At 40.3% G+C, this 19,842-nt stretch overlaps 1 long non-coding RNA gene across 1 annotated transcript in view; it reads left to right on the top strand.

The window, feature by feature from the left end:
• LOC106823535 (uncharacterized) overlaps positions 1-19,842 on the top strand; it is a 49,117-nt gene that overhangs the window by 28,734 nt on the left and 541 nt on the right. Inside the window, exons 3-4 of the long non-coding RNA XR_011499400.1 lie at positions 19,344-19,395; positions 19,558-19,740. This is a non-coding gene — a long non-coding RNA (uncharacterized lncRNA). The remainder of the gene's footprint in view (positions 1-19,343; positions 19,396-19,557; positions 19,741-19,842) is intronic.

Here is a 19,842-nt window from a genome sequence, read left to right as displayed (position 1 = left end):
GAAGGAACAGCTCTTTTTCATAGGTACACCTTTCTTTCTTTTTGCCTTCATATTTAATCAGTTTATAAAATTTGTTTTTTATTGCATAATTACAATAATTAGTACGACTGGCATAAACAGATATATGAACAAACATGGCTCTTGGGAAACACGCTTCAACCCTAAGAGCAGAATTGTGAAGGTGACCTGAAAGGAGTCCATTAGCCTCAAGTTCAGCCTGTCTCAGCATCAGTTAGAACTTCCTTACTAACTGAAACAATGCAGAACGTTAGCGATTTCTCTGAATGGTTAAGTGGGGATTGTTATAAGAAATTTGCTGTAATCTTGTACCAACAGTATTTATTGAATATCTCCCATATGCAGTCCCCTGCATGAGGCCCAGTCGTGAATCACACAAGAAGGATAATTCAGGTGGAGCGAGACTGTTGGAGAGGCATTAGGTAGGAAGGACTTGGTGAGAAAGACGATTCTTCCTACTGGAACAGAAAGACACAATGTCTCTTAAAAGCTTGAAGAGACAGATATGACTTTGTCTTAATCTGGACAAGGTACTTAATTAGATTTCCACTAGCGAAGGTGTGACTAGTCCACAATAAACATCTTCCTGGCCTAATTCTAATCCTTTCCTGTGAGCTTCACTGTTTTCATTCAAATCAGTTTGCATAAGTAATAGAATATGGATGTGCATGTATTTACATCATCTTAGAGGACGTTATACTTTGAGACATTTATTTAGAACAGAAAATATATATTATGTGAAATATAAACATCCTTCCTGCCACTGCCACAAGGTCATGTACATCAGTGATTCACATTGCGACTAATTGTACTATAAGAAATTCGAACCCTCAGAACTCAGCAATGCCATGATTAAATTTTGGTCTGACGAAGTTCTCAATCTCCTACTGGAATCCTGTATGTAAACTCTGATGGTAGTTATGACGCCTTTTGAATAACGAAGAGGTTCAACTGGAACAGAAGAATCACCCATTCGGAGTTGCCACTAATACAATAATATTGTGAGGCCCTTTGTAAATACCTGTAACTAGCAGTAAACATATCAGTGGCAGAAAATTTTAATCATAGTTCCTTTAAGATCACACACAAAATTTTTCATTTTATGACAGAAGTTATCCTTCTCTTTGTTTATTTAGTTCAAGAGTCTTTTCCTGGCACAAAAATATAGACAGGATATTCCATGATTCCACTTGACAAAAAGATGCAAAGTAGAATATTTGGGAAAAATCTCTACTTACACAGGGCGAAAGGCCTGGGGCATAACTCAAAGTAGGGAGTTAGAGTGGCTCTGTCTTCTCCTGACCCTCCAAGGATTACCCTCCTCGTGAGAAGGTGGGATAGAAAAATCCACCCACAGGCAGAGAAAGATGACAAGGAAGCTTCTCATCTCAGCCTGGGATCTGGATGATAAAAAATGTAACTACAGGTCTACACTTCTGTGGGTTTCAAATTATACTACCAAGGTCGTCAGTAGAGATAACCACGCTGAACAGGACCTTAGGACCCAAACTGCAAACGAATGAGAAGGTAAAGCAGAGGAAAGATGGGCAGTGTAGCAGTGGGTAGAGCCAGAAGCCTTTGAACTTTCTATATATGCAGCGGACCATTTTAATACTAATGGGTTACTTACTATAACTGACTTATTCCTTTTTTTTAATCTAAGCTAATTCCTGATGTGACTTTTTGTTCATAAAAGTTACCCTTTTAAGGATAATCATACTTTCAAAAATCTTATCTGTTGGGGGGCCAGCCCCGTGGCGCAGCGGTTAAGTTCACACCTTCCGCTTCTCAGTAGCCCGGGGTTCGCTGGTTCGGATCCCGGGTGCGGACATGGCACCGCTTGGCAAGCCATGCTGTGGTAGGCATCCCACATATAAAGTAGAGGAAGATGGGCACAGATGTTAGCTCAGGGCCAGTCTTCCTCAGCAAAAAGAGGAGGACCGGCAGTAGTTAGCTCAGGGCTAATCTTCCTCAAAAAAAGAAAAGAAAAAGAAATTTTATCTGTTAATAATCTAGATTTTGAGTTTGTTCTTTAAATATTTGGTATTGTTGAGGCACCAACGAACAAGCATTTCTTTTACTGTTTGCTAACAAAATGCCAACTGTGTTCCCAAACTGGGTCTAATACTTTACTATTAAAATACACATTTCCATCTGTTAACTTGTCTGATTCTCCCAGGAGCCCTGGGCATGGGCATTGTTAGCACGCATCACATTGGTTTTATCAATAGGACTCCTATAAAATAAGAGGGCTAGTGGTCAGGAAACTCTGGCTCAGGAAACCCGAGTGACAGGCTCAAGGTCAAGTGGCTCCTAAGGGGGAGGACGGAACCATCTCGAGGTCAGTCATCTTTCCACTGCACAATGCACTCTCTCGCCCTGGGAACAGATTCTCTCCATATTTCTTTGTTCTTGATGAAAAAGATGAGAAGAAAACAAGGAATATCAATTGGCATTTCCCTCTGTGTAAAACACTATTAAGTTTTGGATCAGTGAAAATGTGAGGTGCTCAAACAATCGATAACAAAAATATCAAAAGAAAGTGAGATTTGGCTTAACGTAGGTCTCCTTGACTATGGAAGATTCCTTCTCAGGAATGCTCATTTTAAGCAACTAGAGTTCTTCTCATTCTTTTTTTTTTTTTTTTAATGCTTTTTTGTGAGGAAGATTGGCCCTGAGCTAACATCTGTTGCCAATCTTCCTCTTTTTTTTTTTTTCTTCCCAAAGCCCCAGAACATAGCTGTATATCCTAGTTAAAGGTCATTCTAGTTCTTCTATGTGGGATGCCACCACAACATGGCTTGAGGAGTGGTGTGTAGGTCTGCACCCAGGATCCAAACTGGTGAACCTCAGGCAGCCGAAGCAGAGTGCGTGAACTTAACCACTCAGCCATGGGGCCAGCCCCAAGTTCTTCCCATTCTATTTATTTGGGAACGCTTGGTCCGGTCTTATTGTTTATAATATTCTATTTTAAATATTTATTTAATTATTCTATTTAGAATATTATAAACAATAATATTCTATTTTATCTTTCTCTTTTATAACTAGAAATTAAACCAAATAGAATTTTATTGAATTTGAGTGTTAGAGATCATTTTTAGTTTCTATGTTAATGGAATCTTAACATTGATGATTTCTACATGTTGCCATATGAGACACAATTTACTGATACTATTATTTATATTCTTTATTATGGCATATGATGTTATTTTGTTATTATTTTCAAAGATAAATTGAGTGTTTAGTTATACATTTCTATAAAAATTCCAAGGGGTGGGAGGGATTTGGTTTTTCAGATGAGTTAGAGCTGTAGATGTATTACTTATAGTAACTGTAAAAAGGAAGTGTAAGAATCAGATGGTGTATATTTGGGTCCATACTCTTTGATTCTTTTTTTAAAATACTTTCATATTTCATTTCATTAGTGCAAAATGCAGAAGAAAAGTTGCTAAAAATAACAAAATCTTAAAAATGAAATCTGTGCCCTTGGAAAAGTTTCATTTGTTAAACATTAAAGGATTACAGCCAACTGCCTCTTGTTTTTGCTTGTACTTAACTTGAAAAAATTTGACATTGACTGCTTTGAAGGGCTATAGTTATATATTTAGCAAGTGTTCACTATATATTTTTTTGGCTTCTTTTTTTTGAAGTTTCATTTCTACTCAGACTTCCTCTTATAATCCATTCCATCATCACTGCCGCATATTTCAAAAAATCATGTGATCCTTCCTCCTTTTGCCCACGTTGGTTTAGCTCTTGAATCCGAATAATAGTGAAAAATAGATTAATTCCTGGTTTCCTGAAGGCCTGGAGCTTCTAGGTATTTCAAAACCATAAACTTCAATCTTTAAGCATTAACTGTAAGCCTTGATCTGGGTGATTCTACAGGCACAGTATCATTGATCACTTCACTTCTTCACTGTAGCTGAGCAGTAATATATAAAACAAATATGGATCAAATGTTGATCATCTTCTATTTTCTTATCTCTGTTGCTAGATGAGGAAAGGACCCTCCTAATTCCCATCTCCCATCCTCTGACTTTCCTCTTCCCTCTCTCCTTCCAGCTTGCTTACCATACTTAACTCATTTTCTCTTCAACCCCAGAGACATTCCTGTACACCTTGATTCAGACCCTTCCTTCTGCCTGAAATAGCTTTCTCTTATTTTCCTAGAAAATAAATCATTCAAAGCTCATTTCCAACCTCTACTTTAAAGGATAAAACTTTCTAGACCCTCCCAGACCTAACTGATCCCTTCTCCGTCTGTAACCTACAGCACCTCATGCACTCCTGTCGGAGGCATTTCCCAAGCCTCGCTATCTCTGCTTCCCTCACAGGCTGTGAGCTCTTTGGGAAAAAGATGGCACTTTACTTGTGGTCATCTCTGGAGCAGTGCCTTGCACATAGTGGGCACCAGACACTTTAATAAAAATTATATTGACACTTCCTTTCAGATGAAGTGCAATAAAGAACTCTATTTACTGTGAGAAACAAGAGAGGATTCTGCTAGATTTCAAGCTGTCATTTCAGGAAGGGAGGTTCTTCTTATGACAAAGGAACAAGTATGTAGATAGCAATTATTGTGGCAAAAAGGTAATAAAGGTGAAGATATTTTAATTAAACGTGGCAGTTGCTTAGAGCTGAAAGAAAATCTTTGTAGCTATGGTGAGATTATGCAAATTGTTTCCTAGATAGATTCTACCTTTGTCTGCTCCCAGGATTAGCTTATGCAGACCTTTCATCTTTCTTTCTGGTTTTCTTGATGAATGTATAACGTCTTCTTTCTGTCTGTATTTTGCTCAGTGCCTGCAAAACCTGACACTCATTTATGCATTCAACAAAGTGTTTTAAATACTCATGCTCTGCTAGATTACATGATGATGACTTGAGTAAGACTTCCCGTTTGTTCCTTCCACTGAAGTCTTATAGAAATAACTGTAATAGAAGGCAGACTCCGGGTGATTATAAAAATAGTTGGACTGTGCCAGTGCTGGAAGGATGCCATCTTAACTGACAGTATTTCCTCCTATTTCCATAACAGTGAGAGAAGGCTGTCACTTTAGGTCTCAGTTTTGTGTTTCTTTTGCAGTATTTGTTGGCTTCCCCATCCCTGGCAAAGCCAATCTTGCTTCTTGGGATGGATTCTGTGGAAAATCGAGATAGTTCTAGCCTCAGGAAGTTGTCCTGAGATTGTTGTGGAATTGTCAACAATTGCTTCTACTCCCTATCTGCTCCGTATTGCTACAATAAGTTCCACTGAGGTATCTGGGTGTTTATTCACAAGGATGGAAGCTATAGTCCTACATACCCCACGTTGTTTTGAAAGGTGGAGTTTCTGCTACTCCATCCCATTACTCCAGTTGAATCACTTGAAAGGCTCTTTTCACACACCTTGAAGGACACGGACGTTCTTGATTTTCGGTCTACCTCTCTGGCTGCTCCATTTCAGTCTATTTTTCTGGCTCCTTCCCATTTTCTTTTTTTGTAAAGTTTGGAGTTGCCCAGGATTCAGTCTTTGGACTACTTCTCTTTTTATGGATATTCATTCCCTGGGTGATGTCATCCTGGCTCACGGGTTTAAAGGCCATCAGCATGCTGATGACTCACAAACGGAATCTCCATTTTGCGCCTCTCCCCTGAATTCAGCCTCATATTCACTTGGGTGTTTAAAGGCATCTTGGACTTAATATGTTCCAACCAGAGTTCCTGAACCCCAACAAGCATGCTCCTCCTACATTTTTCCCCATTTAAGAAAATGGTAGTTTGGGGCCCACCCTGTGGCTGAGTGGTTAAAGTTCTGGCAGGCTCTGCTTTGGTGGCCCAGGTTCACCAGTTTGGATCCTGGGCATGGAACTACTCTACTCGTCAGCCATGCTGTGGAGGCATCCCACATAGAAAAAAATAGAGGAAGACTGGCACAGTTGTTAGCTCAGGGTGAATCTTCCTCACCAAGAAAAAGAAAATAAAATAAAATGGTAGTTTCATTTATTTATCAGCTCAAAGGAGAGCCATTCTTTCTCTCATTTCCCATATCCAATCCTTGAGCAAACGTGTCAGCTCTCCCTTCATATTAAAATCAGAATCTGACTTCTCACTATCTCCTCATTACCACTCTGGTCAAAGCTGCTATCCCACTGTCCTCTCTTGAGTACATGATTTGTCATAGTCTGTTAACTGCTCTTCTATTTCTGTTCTTGCTCCACTGAAGTCTGTTTTCCATAGAGCATAGGAATAATCCTATTAAAACAGTCAGAACAATGCCATGCCTCTGTTCAAGGACTTATAATGATTGCCCAGTCCACTTAGGGTAAAAGTCAGATCCTCACCAAGGCATCCAAAGGCTCCCACCATTTGTTCCACGCAAGTTACTCTCACCTCCCTGCTCCTGGCGTGCCACTGCCTCAGAAGCTGTGCACTGCTCTTCTCTGTCTGCTGTACTTTCCCCTAGGTATCCACACGGCTTGCTTCCTCCCCACCTTTGTGTCCTGACTCAGAGAGGACTTCTCTGACCTCCGCACCTAAATGTGCAGACTCTGCCTCCGTCCCCAACCCAGACACTCACTACCTTGCTTCTTGGTTTATTTTATTCCATAGCTGTTAGCACCATATCACATTTTATATTACTGTTTCTCTTGTTTATTCTCTATCTCCTCCCACTAGAATAAAACTTTCCATGAAGGCATAGATCTTGCCTGTTTAATTCATTTCTTTATGCTCAGCATCCAGCACACTGCCTGGTAAACAGTAGATGCTCAAATATTGTTGCAGGAGCCAATGAATACGAGGCTCTCAGGGAGAGTATGACCATCGCCATGAACCCATCTGGTAATAAATATGAGTGTTTGTGTGTAAGAGGTCTGCGGAAGCCTGTTCATAGAGACATTCACCATCATGTTACCCCTTTGCTCGTTTCCTGTAGGTGTTAATCTGATATACCTTTAAACCTTAATGAGTCAGAAAAGAAGGAGGGGAAGAAAGAAAAGAGAGAGAGAAAAGGAGAGGGAGAAAGAAAGATTGTTTTTAATAGACTAGTTAGATCAAGGTTTCTATTAATGGGGGAAAATAATCTCTTAAAAACTTTCTGTGTAATTTATTTTTTGAAAGGGCGTTCAGCTAGATTTAAACTGTACCACAACATATTCCAAAATTATCTGGCAAGTCATTAAGTGAGTAGATCTTAATTCCCATGCCCTCACTTTCTAGTTAGGATCATGCATCGTCACCAACAAAAACAACATAAATTAGTCAAGAGAATGGACTCAGGAGCAGAGCTTACATGTGAATCCCCACTCAGCCCTTCGTCCTTTAGCTGTGCACCCCAGAATCTTCATCTGAAAATAGGAGATAAAACCAGCACCTACTTTACAGAGCTGTTGTGAAGATTAGAGCAGTTAATATTTATAAGGTTCTTGGAGTAGTGTCTAGCACTAGTTAGTGCTACGTTTTAAAAAATACAGAGTTAAATAAAAAATATCCAAAGCCTTATATTTGGTCCCCTCGCCCTGTCAGCCTCACTGCTCACGTCCTTCTGATTTTTCCATCTGCCGCCAGAACTCACTGCTCTTCCTCTGCCAGGTCCTTTTTTTTTTTTTAAATCAAATGTGTTATTTCAAGCTGCAGTTTTGTTTTCAAGACCAGCTTCTATGGTTAAAAGGAATTGCCTGTGGAATAGTGATTTGAAAAATGCTTTATTTTGTGACTTACTCTCACATAAGAAAATGTCCTGTCTTTTGGCCTAATTTTGTGGTTAGACCCTCTATAGATTTATAACTATGAAAAATTGTGGTTGGAATTAGCTAAAATAGACAGCTGAATTTTGTTATCAAGCAAGAATTTCCACTATCAGACAGACAGTTCAGGCACATAATGTAAAAGGATTTGAGCGGTAATCCAGGGAATCTCTGAAATAAAAGCAAGAGGCTTTTATTAAAGATGCTTTCTAGTCCTCAATGTTTAAAATGCACCCTTACTAAAAGGCAGATTTCAGTGTGGTTCCTTCACTCAAGGATATGCTTTATAATTTTTGCTCAGAATTCCTTTAACAGATTTGCAACCCAAAGAAATTACGCTTGGACACTACCCTTGGAAGAGTCATTAGATATTTGTATTTCCTCTGCTGTTTCTCTCAAAAGGCTGAATGTCTGGCAGCTCAGCACTGGTGTGTTAGGAAGTAGAGTGGTTTGGTACTGGGGCCCATGCATCCTAAAGCTTGAGAACCACTGACATAGATCAAGAAAGGAACAAAAGAACAAAGTAGCTGGGTATTCCAGTTTTTCTGGCTTTCAGATAACTATCAAATGCCGAATGGTGGGTGAATGGGTGGGTTGAACAATTAAAAAGTGTTCCTGGTTGCCTGGGTCAAACTCCCTGTTACTGATAAATTGGGTAATCCTGGGCAAGTTGCTTAACCTCGTCTATAAAATGCTACAGATGAAACAGTACCTGTGTCCTGAGTATATCACAAAGATTAAATTGGATCAAGTCTTAAAAATGCCTGTCATACAGTGTGCTCAATAAATGTTAGCTATTATTGCTAGCCATTGGATAAGGCTGAGATCATGCCAAAAAATGTTATGTAACCTTCCTGCCTGTTACACAGCATCAGTTACACAATGATTTTTGTCTAGCCCCCTGCTTTTTTGTCCTTTTTTTCTTTTGGGGAAGATTAGCCCTGAGCTAACATCTGCTGCCAATCCTCCTCTTTTTGCTGAGGGAGACTGGCCCTGAGCTCACATCTGTGCCCATCTTCCTCTACTTTATATGTGGGATGCCTGCCACATCATTGCTTGACAAGAGGTGTGTAGGTCCACACCCAGCATCTGAACCAGTGAACCCTGGGCCGCCGAAGCAGAATGTGCAAACTTAACCACCGCGCCATTGGGCTGGCCCTGTCTAGTTCCCTTCTGAACTGTGTAGCCTTTTTCTCCTGGGTCAATACCACATGGTCTAAAATAATTTGTTTCACAGCATATTCTGAAAAGCAGAAGAAAATCTTATTGAGTCCATGGAGATTGTTCTTGTGAAATATTCCGTTTGTTCATATTGACCGTGTGACCGACTAGTCAGTTCCTGCTAGCAGCCTGTGAGGACCCCCACCAAAAGCTTTACCCTCTTTCTTAATCAATGTCAGTATAATTATAAACACAGCCCTCTCAAGCTTTCAGGCCCAGTGATCTCTTCAACCAGGCAAACAAGCAAACAGAAAACACCACGTGGGCCTGCTTACCGCAGGAGAGATGTTTTCAAGTCATCACTATTGTGCTACGTTGTGGTGGAAAGAGTCACATCCATGGGATCCACACTGGGCTTAGGTTTTGACGGCACCATTTCCTGGCCATGTAACCTCCAAAGCATTGCTTACCTTGGCTGAGCCTCTGTTTCTTCTGTAAATGGTTATAGTTACACCCATTTTTTTCTGCTGTTGTAAGCATCAGCCATACTAAATAAAAGATGCCTCTTGTAATGACTAGCATCTAGAAAGTTCCCAATAAATGATAGCTCTTAGTGCCAGTTGTGGAGAGGGGAGAGTGAAGAAGATAAGAGTGGGAGCAGTAAGTAGTCTTCTGGAAGTTCTGGGGTCACCTTGCAGCTTATCAAGCCATTTTATGTCCTAAACTCCAAGGCTTGCTCATGTCAAGATAGGAACAAAAATACTTAGAAGCCCTGTAAAGTTTGCTTTACTTGAATTTGCTTATTAAAAAAACCTGTTTATAATAACTCCCTGCATCCTAAAGCTTGAAAACCACTGACATAGATCAAGAAAGGAACAAAAGAACAAAGTAGCTGGGTATTCCAGTTTTTCTGGCTTTCAGATAACTATCAAATACCGAACGGTGAATGGGTGGGTTGGACAATTAAGAAGTGTTCCTGGTTGCCTGGAATATTTGCTTTATTCTGTTTTACTACTAATTTGTAACCATAACATGTGCCATAGATTTGCTTGTTTTTTCGAACATTAAACGAGATAATGGAGTAGGCAAGTCATTCAGTTAGATTTTAATCTCAGCGCCATAGCTGTATGTTAAAACTTCACCCTTGACCTTTCAGATGTAGCTATATCAAAGGAAAATAAATGGCATAAAACTGCAGTTTTTTTATTTGACACATCTTAGGTCAGCCTAGAGGTTATAGGATTTGGAAAATCAATATATTCTCCACAGTACTTTTTTTTTCTTTTGAGGAAGATTAGCCCTGAGCTAACTGCTGCCCATCCTCCTCTTTTCACTGAGGAAGACTGGCCCTGCGCTAACATCCATGCCCATCCTCCTCTACTTTATATGTGGGACGCCTGCCTAGCAGTGCCATGTCCTCACCCGGGATCTGAAGCGGCGAACCTGGGGCCGCCAAAGCGGAACATGGGAACTTAACCACTGCGCCACCGGGCCGGCCCCTCTACAGTACTTTTTGTGATACAAATTAGTTGACTTGAACTCCATAAATTTCACAGTGCTACTGGCACCTGCAATGTTTGTGCAGCGAAGGATACACAGTCATGTAATGTTAAAAATAATATATGGCACTTGACACAATTTTATATATATATATATATATATCACTTGACACTTTGCTAAGCACTTTCTTCTTATAAGGTAATATTGGTTTACAATATTATATAAATTTCAGGTGTACATTATTATGTTTCAATTTTTGTGTAGCCTATATTGTGTTTACCACCAAAAGTCTGGTTGCCATCCGTCACCTTGTTTTTTTAATTAAGAATTTTTTTTGAGGTTTTTAGTTTTTTTAGCTAAGTACTTTTATATGTATGACCCCATTTGAGTCTCACAATTTTGCCCATTTTATAGATGAAGAAAGTAGGACGCGGGGAGATCAGGTAATTTGCCCATGTTATTTGGCTCTTAAAAGGTCAAGTTAGGACCAGGATTTGACATTTACCCTGACTCATATTCTTTCTGCTTAATATTCTGTCTTCTTCTTAAGGCATTTAGGAATAAAACACTCCTGGATTTGCATGGAAAAGACTGAATATTCTTCAGCTAAGGTGGATTGTTTATATATGTGGCACGGGTGGTTGGAGGAAGGCAGTGGATCCAAACTTTTTTGTGGACATCTCTCATCCCCCACAATCCCTGGTTCTCTTCTCCCTGCCCTTTGCCATCTTCCTCAGAGAAAGCAGCAAGGGAGTTTGAGATGGAATCTGAAAAGGTGCAGCTTCTGAGGGCCTCCCTTAAAATGGGATTGAGATACCCCAGTGCCAGAACCATTGTGAAGGTGGTGATGAGGCTGCTCCTTGGGGCCCCATGCTCTTGGTTGGGGTACAAATTTCTCCTGGGTGATTTAGGACATCACAAGATTAGGGGAAAGTGGGTGTTTCCCAGCTTGTTTGATAGAGAACTGAGAACGCTTTGCACGCCATCTGCCCATAACCTCCCTCACTAGAAACCCTGTCAGGGAGCATGGAGGGGGCCGCGTTCCTCTTTCCTTTCACCCTCCCCCCAGGCTGCCCTTTTATGAGCTTTCTTATCTTCTAGGATTGCTCACATGCTCCCTTAACCTAGTTTCCCCTTTCTGAGTATACGGGAGAGGGAAAGAAGGAACACTTATTGAGCTACCCATTGGTGACCCTGGAGAATGTCCAGGAAACCTCAACAAGGGCAGTAATGTGTTAAAGAGAAAATGCCAAGAACCAGACCTAGAAAAAGGGTTGCCTAGCGCAGCCTTTTCCCTGGGCTAGGTCCTATCCTCATGCAGTCTCTCTGTGTTCTGGGACACTCTCAGTTTTGTGACTTTGGCTCCAAAGATGTCATCTTGGCCAAAGATGCACCTCACCACAGGGGATGGAGGAGAGCCTTAGTACAGGAGAGTGTTCAAGGATATTAGGGAACTTGCAAGGACCACTTGAAGGTCAAGACGGTCTCTGTTAGAAACTCACAGAAAGAGCGAAGGGTTGGCTGGAAGAACAGTCTAGATCAAGAGGAAGCTGCATGTTCAAGCAGAAGGAAGTGAGTGGCAGTGGGGGAAGGGGACCTGATGTTGCAGGGTGGAACCAAGGCACGTGGTGCGATGTGAGCAGCTGGGGGAGGCTGGGCTCATTTGATGAAATTGGTTCCCATCTCATCAAATGTAGGCAATATTTAAGTCCCACTTTGTGTTCATCCTGCACCTTCTGAAGTCAAAATAGACATATAATGCTGCGTTATTATTTAGAGCTGATGTATATTTATGTAAGCTAAATCCACGAATCCAACTTTAAAACTTCATCATTTTAAAGCCTGAGATTGATCAATATCAAGCATCAAAAAAAAAAAAAAAAAACAGCTCAGACTCTAGAGCTGCCTTGCGCAAAATGGTAGCCACTTGCCATACCTGCCTACGACTCCTCCAAAATGAGATATGCCATATGTGTAATTGCATACTGGATTTTGAAAATATAGTATGCAGAAAAGAATGTAAAAATACCTCAACTATATTTTGTTACTTGAATGTTGAAATAATACTTTGGATATCCTGGGTGAAATAAAATGTATAAGAATGAATTTAGTCCACCTACTTACATTTTTTAGTATGACTATTTGAAAGTTTAAAATTACATATGTGGCTCATGTTATGTTTGTATTGGACAGTGCTACTCTGGAACCTACTTCTGCCATTTATTTGCTCTGCGTCCTCCAGGAAGTTAGCTAACTTCTCTGTACCTTCAATTCCTTAGCTGTAAAATAATTGAGTTGTAAAGATGAAATGATTTGATATATGAAAAGCACTTGGAAAAAAATCCTAGATATAGAAAATTTAGCTATCATCTATCTGTCTATCTATCCTCTATCAGCTGTAACAAATACATGTGTATTTGTATATGCAGAACCAAAGTGTCACACAAAAGTATTAACTACTACCAAGTGCTTTTTATCATGGCTTTATTCCTTTTCTTTCTCTCTTTTTTTTTTTTGGTAAAAGAGTTTCAGTGAATTACAGTTACAAATCAGAGAGAAATCCTAAAAAAAGTGTGGAATAGGGCTGTTTCTGTATTTTCAGCTAACTGTTGTAGCTACAAAAAGCATCTGAAGTATTTTGCTGATAGTTGGAATAATAATAATTTAATTACTTTTCAAAATAGCTTCACAATCTTTTAAAAACGTGAACTCCTATAAAGCATCCTTGTTTTGTGATTGCCGTGACAAGAAACACACAATGTGGGATCCAGTCGTTAAGGCAGGTATTTAGGTAGAAACAGACAAATATTTTTGGTTGTTTACTGTAAGTACAAAGAAATTACACTGGAATTAGTGACTTGTTTAATTAGAAGCTGCAGCTTGTTTGTGAGCTCGTTTCTTCTCCTAAACTACTTTTAATTTGCTTAGATGTGAACCTAAAACCTGTAACATGTGCACACTTCTAAAAGCAGGGAAAATCCAAAAGCTGTGGTGGAATTGGAGGAACGTGATCAAAAAGAGAAAGGGGAGGGGCCAGCCTGGTGGCACAGCAGTTAAGTTCGCAAGTTCCACTTCAGTGGCCCAGGGTTCACCAGTTCGGATCCCAGGTGTGGACCTACGTGCCACTTGTCAAGCCATGCTGTGGCAGGCGTCCCACACATAAAGTAGAGGAAGATGGGCACAGATGTTAGCTCAGGGCCAGTCTTCCTCAGCAAAAAGAGGAGGATTGGTGGCAGATGTTAGCTCAGGGCTAATCTTCCTCCAAAAAAAAAAAAAAAGAAAAGAAAGAAAGGGGAAATGGAAAAATTGCACATGGTGTAATTTAAGGGACTTGATTGTACAACAAGAATATGGTAAGTTATTCAAGAATTGCCTGCACAAATAGAAATCTATCCACGTAACTCTGGGACGTACAAACAGAAGTAGAATAGTGGGAGCATTCCTATTTTATGTGATATGTGTCATGGTTCCAATGCTTTTTAGGGGACTGATTCTAATTTTTAGCTCCATAATTTAAAATGAATGTACTGGGTATAAAGAGAATAGCAAATATGATCAAAAGATTAGAAAATTAAATATCTGAGAATAGAGAATTTTAACATAGAGTTTTGAACCCTTAAAAAAAAACCCCACAGGGCCAGATCATTGCCTAGTGGTTAAGTACAGTGCACTCTACTTTGGCAGCCCACATTCAGCACCTGGGCACAGACCTACACCACTCGTCAGCAGCCATGCTGTGGCAGCGGCCCACAGACAAAATAGAAGATCGACACAGATGTTAACTCAGAGCAAATCTTCCTTAAGAAAAACAAAGAGGAAGATTGACAGTGGTTATTAGCTCAGGGTAAATCTTCCTCAGCAGAAAAAAAAATGCAGAGTTTTTAAACTAGAAAAGGGATGAGTGACAGTTCACCAAGATTAGAAAGGACAAATGAGACTGAAGCAACGAATATGTATAACACCTGAATACAGACGTTGTCATGAGATAATCTCAGTTGAATCTCTGCCTGAGAATCTGCCAGAGTACTTTCAGCCTTGTGCTGTCTTAATTCACACTGTTTGTTTGATGTATTTGGAAGAAGGGGGATTAGATCTCCTTCCTCTGAATGCCTACAATACCCTACGCATCTCTCTGCGATGGTGCTCAGCCCACTGTATATATTCTGATCTTCTACTTATGTGTGGGTTTCCAGCTGTCTAAGGACAGGAACTCAGGTCTTCTTTGTCTCCACCATCCCAGAGCCTGGCAGTGTCCTTGGCACACAGTAGTAGAAACTTAATAAATATTTGTTGCCTGAATGCATGAATAAGCATAGGGAAATTTAATTTTCTTGAAAGAATATTTTAGAGTAACGTGAGTTAATTATTTTGTCACCATTAGGATCATTATCAAATGGCTCCGTAATAATCCTTGATTCTAAGACTGAGGATAAGATGGGATGATGGTGCATAGCTACAGGAGTCTTAGAATCAGACAGCTCTGTCTCTAGCTTGTGCAAGTTGCTTGACCCCTCTGAGGCTCATCTTCTTACTTGTAAATGGAGAGAGTAATACCTAATACCCTGTAAGGTGATGGTAAGCTTGTAGATTAGATGTGATGATGTACAAAAAGTCATTAAGCTAAGTGTCTATCACTATGCAAGCACTACAGTCATTCATTCAACAAGTATCTATTACTACCCGGTAGGCACTATTCTAAGTATTAAGAATAAAACAGTGAACAGGGTCATTATAATTATTATAAAATACAAAGGCTTTAAGTAAAATTATCTGTCCATGATGGCTCCCATTACAGGAAGCCCATTCCTGGGGCTGCTGTTACAGAGCAGAAAATAGCTATCTTATGTAGAATGTTGGGAATGCAGGTGACCCTGTCCATCAATCTGCAATCTTAAAGATTCATGAGAACAGTGTGGTCTCAAGACTGACTTGGGGACTTGGGGCTCTGCTTTAGGACTCTTGCTGTCGGCCCTGAGCTTCCAGTGCTGAATAGTCCACCTGACTCCAAAGAGCTTCCACACTATGCAAAAGCTTAAAATTAAAGCTCAATTTTGATTGCTGAATTATCTATGTGTTGCCATTAGGCTTTACCACAAAAGAGCTGGGAGAAACAAAGTTGTTAGTAAAAATGAAGGCCAGGAAGCAGCCTAGGGAGTGGTCTGGAGTAAATCTTTTTCAGAATTGGGGTGCCCTGGTGATGAACTCTAGAGGATGGAACTGACTTTTACTTCCTATCAGCATCACCATCATCACCATCACCATCATCATCACCATTATCATCATCACCAAGTAGTGGACCCATAGTAACCCAGAGAGTGGCAGAACACGGCTGATGGTAGAGATCATGGGTAACTCCAAATCACTGGCTAGTCTTCTGTTTTGTGCCTGTTGAACTTAATTTTCATTCCCTTTATAGATAGAATTTGAAATATTCTATCTGAAATTTCTAGCGTTAGATTTGGCAGAGAAACACTCAGAAAAATTTACCTTAGCCCTTTCTACAATCTGCTATAGCTTTTTAAAATTTAAATTTATTAAGGAAAGTTAAACATTTAAGAAAAGGAAAACAGACGTCTTGACTGCGGTAGATGCATCAATGGTTTCGCTTTCACAACCTAGTTCCTTCTCAACTTTTGGGTCTGTTGCCAGAAGGGACCTTAATTTCTTTTCATCTGCTTTGGGTTCCTCTTCTCTTTACTGTGGTCTCAGTAGAGACAAGGAGAAAAACTGAAGCGCATGACTCTTCATCACTCAATCTGGAAAATTCAGTACACCCAAATTCAGAAACTGAGTCCTAAAAGAAATCAAGGAGGCCCCTAAACCAGCAAGATAGAAAAAGTAGCAGGTCCAAAGGCAAGGTTCCCATCTTCTTTGTTTCTTTTTAGATCTCTCCTTGATTTCTTATTGAGATGAATCTATCTGGAGGTCTATTTCTGAGTATTTTCTTCTGGCAGAGATTTTACTTTCTTAATTTAGAGAAAAGAAGAGTTGGAGAAAGAAATGGTCACAGAGAAGAGAAAGAGAGTTTACATTAAAAAAAATACGATTAAAAGCAGATTCTGATTGTTTTAGTTCAATTAGAAATCTTGTTTGATAACTTTGAAGATTATTGAAGCCTAAATAAAATAGTAGAAGTAATACTATTTTGTTAGGGAGATTTGTGTCTCTATAGATTAATGGTTTTATTGGATGTGTAATACAGGATTGCAGGATGCCATAAGGTGAACATTAATAGAATGAGTTTTTTTTTGTCTCTCCTCCAAGAAATTCAACTGGTTCTATCCTCTTTCTTTCCCTTTCTCTGTCTCTCTCTTTCTTTCTTTCTTTTCCTTTCTTTCTCTCTCTCTCTCTCCTTATTTTTTTTTGTGGTTCAGTTCCAGACTGGGAGTGGTCCATGGAGTCTTGGCTGGGCTGGGCTTGAAAGAGACTTGAGGAGATTCTTTCTTATTCAAGAAAGTCAGATTGCTTCTAGGAGCAATTGGGTGTTTGAGTCTACCCTCAAATTGCCCTTAGATTAGTCCCAAGAAATTCTGGTGTCACTGGAATGCTGGACCACCTGTTGACAATTCTCATCTGAATTCTTAGGCAGTACAATATTTTTCTCCCCCCAATTTTTGGTCTTGGGGCTTTTTCCTTTTAACATTATGGCTGACATGTGACAGATTAAAAGATAGTCACTGTCAAAGAGCGGGCGCAGAGGGAAGGCGGCAAACCGCCACATGCCACTGCAGTCACTGTGCTGGGAACCGGCTGCACAAGGTCTCTTTAAAAACGCAGAACAGCTGTATTAGCTGATTAGAATCCCATTTTTAGTTAAGGAAATTAGTGTTCAAATAAGCTAATAATTTTCTAAAGGTCGTACAGCTAAGAGATGGCACTGAATGAATTTGAGTGCAGGTCTGTCTGAGTCAGGGCTAGGATTATTCCTGTTTATGCAGACGCCTCCTCAGCAAGTCGGTCCCTGTGCACATTATCTTGGCTTCCTTTAAGGTCTCAAGGACTTTTTGACCTCATGTGAGTTGCATTTTCTGGAATGCATAATCCAAGTGACCACAGAATTAAGGAGGAATAGTCTAGGAAAGCAAATCCAAAGTCATGTCAGAGAACATTTGTGCACCAAATCTAGGAGATCCCATTCGGTGGAGTCTAAGATGCATCCCGCCCAATCTAAAACTGGAATTAGGATCTACAGCCTGACCAAAAGAATGTCCTTTTCCAAGGACCAACATGGGGCTAAAGAAAAAACAGCCCTTGGATGGGGCAGAATAAACCAGCCAAAAAGGAATGAGACCCAACGAGCTAGGATTAGACGAGGGAAGAAGATGAAAAAAGTAGTTCATAGAAAAGACTGTGTGCTCTCTATATGGTTTGTACCTATTACTACGTCTTTAAACTGATTTTAAAATAAACTTTTTTTAGTAATCAATCTCGTGTGCTGTATTTTGTTGACATGGAACCAGAATTTTAAGTAACAGGGTGCTAAAGAATTGTAAGGGGAAAAGTCGATGGATTTCAGGAGGATGGTCTTTGGGAGAGAAATTCCCAGTTGCCTGGATGGTGGCATTGATGAATTACTCAGAGAAAAATCCCTGGAATTTGGTTACAGGATTATCTATTGTCCTCTGGCCCCACCACATCTCCAGGACTGGACTAGGAATAAATTTCTCTCTCTTGATGGTTTTACTGGAAGTAAAGATGGGAGTGGGAATATGGAGGCAGGAGAGGGAGACGAATTATTCAACAGGGAATTTTTTTGACTTAAATTAGCTTGCCCAGCACATTAACTTGTGCCAAAGCCTACCATGTGACAACAAAGGACACAGTCAAAACTATCCATAGCCATGCAGACATGTTCATAAAAGTACTGGGTGTGGTCGCCTGTGTTAATGATATATAGAGCTTCTTGTCATCTTAAGAAAAAGGAAGTGCAAAAGTGAGTATCTGTGTGTGCTGGTGTGGGAGTTTCTCACTGTGCGTGTGAGTTTTGATGTGTGTTTCCGGGTGAGAGAGGGGAGGATGGGCGCAGGGCAGAGATGTGAAGGAAATACAATAAATGTGGCATGTCTGTCCTCCTCAGAATCAGCGTGTGATGCTGCCCCAGTGCTGAAGGTCACTCCCCGTTTTTCCCGGTCTGGGAAAGATTGTCTGCCATCACCTGTTTGGTTTTATGCCTAGATCTCTGGGCCACCACAGCTGTTTTTAATTTTGCTTCAATTGCAAAAGCAATATATAGTCAATGAAGAAATTTTGGAAAATATAGAAGACAGGGAAAATAAAATAAAACTGGCTCAAAATTCTGTCGCCATGCCATAACCACCATTAACATTTCATTGTGGATCCTTCCAACTATTTAGTTGCACAAAGCTGGGATGATTCTCTCCACACCACTGTGAAACCTGCTCTTCCCTCAGGACTTGAAGCTCCATTTGGGTGTAATGAGTCCTCTTCAATTCTGCTTGCTTCAGGGTCACACTCGGGCAATTCTCCATCCTCACGCAGACCACGCCTCTGTTGACTTCATCACATGCTCTTTCTCAGCGATGTCCGCCGAGTCTCCTTTAGATTTCCTGATCCTTCCATGAAGTCACTTCTTTGCTTGTACGTTCAAACCCCTTTTTGTAATCACCTGGGGAAACCTTGAACCTCCAAAACTCCAACTACCTGTCCATCCATGTGAAACATTGCTGGAGAAAAACAGACGTCTGTGCGGACTCCTCAAACATGGTATCCCTCTAGCTAATGAAATGTGCTCTGCTTTGAGCCTCTTCGTGTCCGTTCTGCCCAGAAATCTCTTTCCTGAGCTATCTTCCGTGCTTTATTCCTTACCCCTCAGGTCTTCCCTCCTGTCATCACTACACTCAGAGCAAACATCTCTCATTGGCCTCTAGGCACTGTGTGGAAATGACTGAGGCGTTCATCTCTCTTTTCTTTTAGCCTGGAGGCCCCTTGAAGAGAACAACCACACCGAGTGGAGTTTTGTCTCACAGTAAGTGCTCAATAGATGTCTGCTAAATAAAAGAATAAATAAATGAAAAAAAAATCTACTTCTCCAGTTCATAAAGGGCTTTTACCTACTTTATCATATTTGATTCTTTTAAAAAAAATCTCTGTGCTGGGTTGGTGACAGTATTTCGGCCGTTTTCTGCAGATTTGGGGCAGGCTTTGACGAGGTTCGCACTGTGAGCAGGAGGAAAACCAGAAGCTCAGCGTTACTCCTGTTCTGTCATACTTCTCACACTTCCTCACCAAAGTGGTCCCCAAAGCAGAAGAAATGGACGGTATGGGATGCTGTCGCTGAACACGTCCTGCGGAAGCGTGACATTTCTATTAAGTATTCAAAATTTGTTTATCTTAAAATGTGTGCAAATTTAGTGTATCATTCCATTACATATTTGCTTCAATATTATCTTTTTAAATAACCTACCTGCCAATT

Source organism: Equus asinus, chromosome 30 (assembly GCF_041296235.1).
Source record: "Equus asinus isolate D_3611 breed Donkey chromosome 30, EquAss-T2T_v2, whole genome shotgun sequence".
In the NCBI taxonomy this organism is placed as follows: Eukaryota; Metazoa; Chordata; class Mammalia; order Perissodactyla; family Equidae; genus Equus; species Equus asinus.
This window is presented reverse-complemented; position numbering and strand designations above follow the sequence as displayed.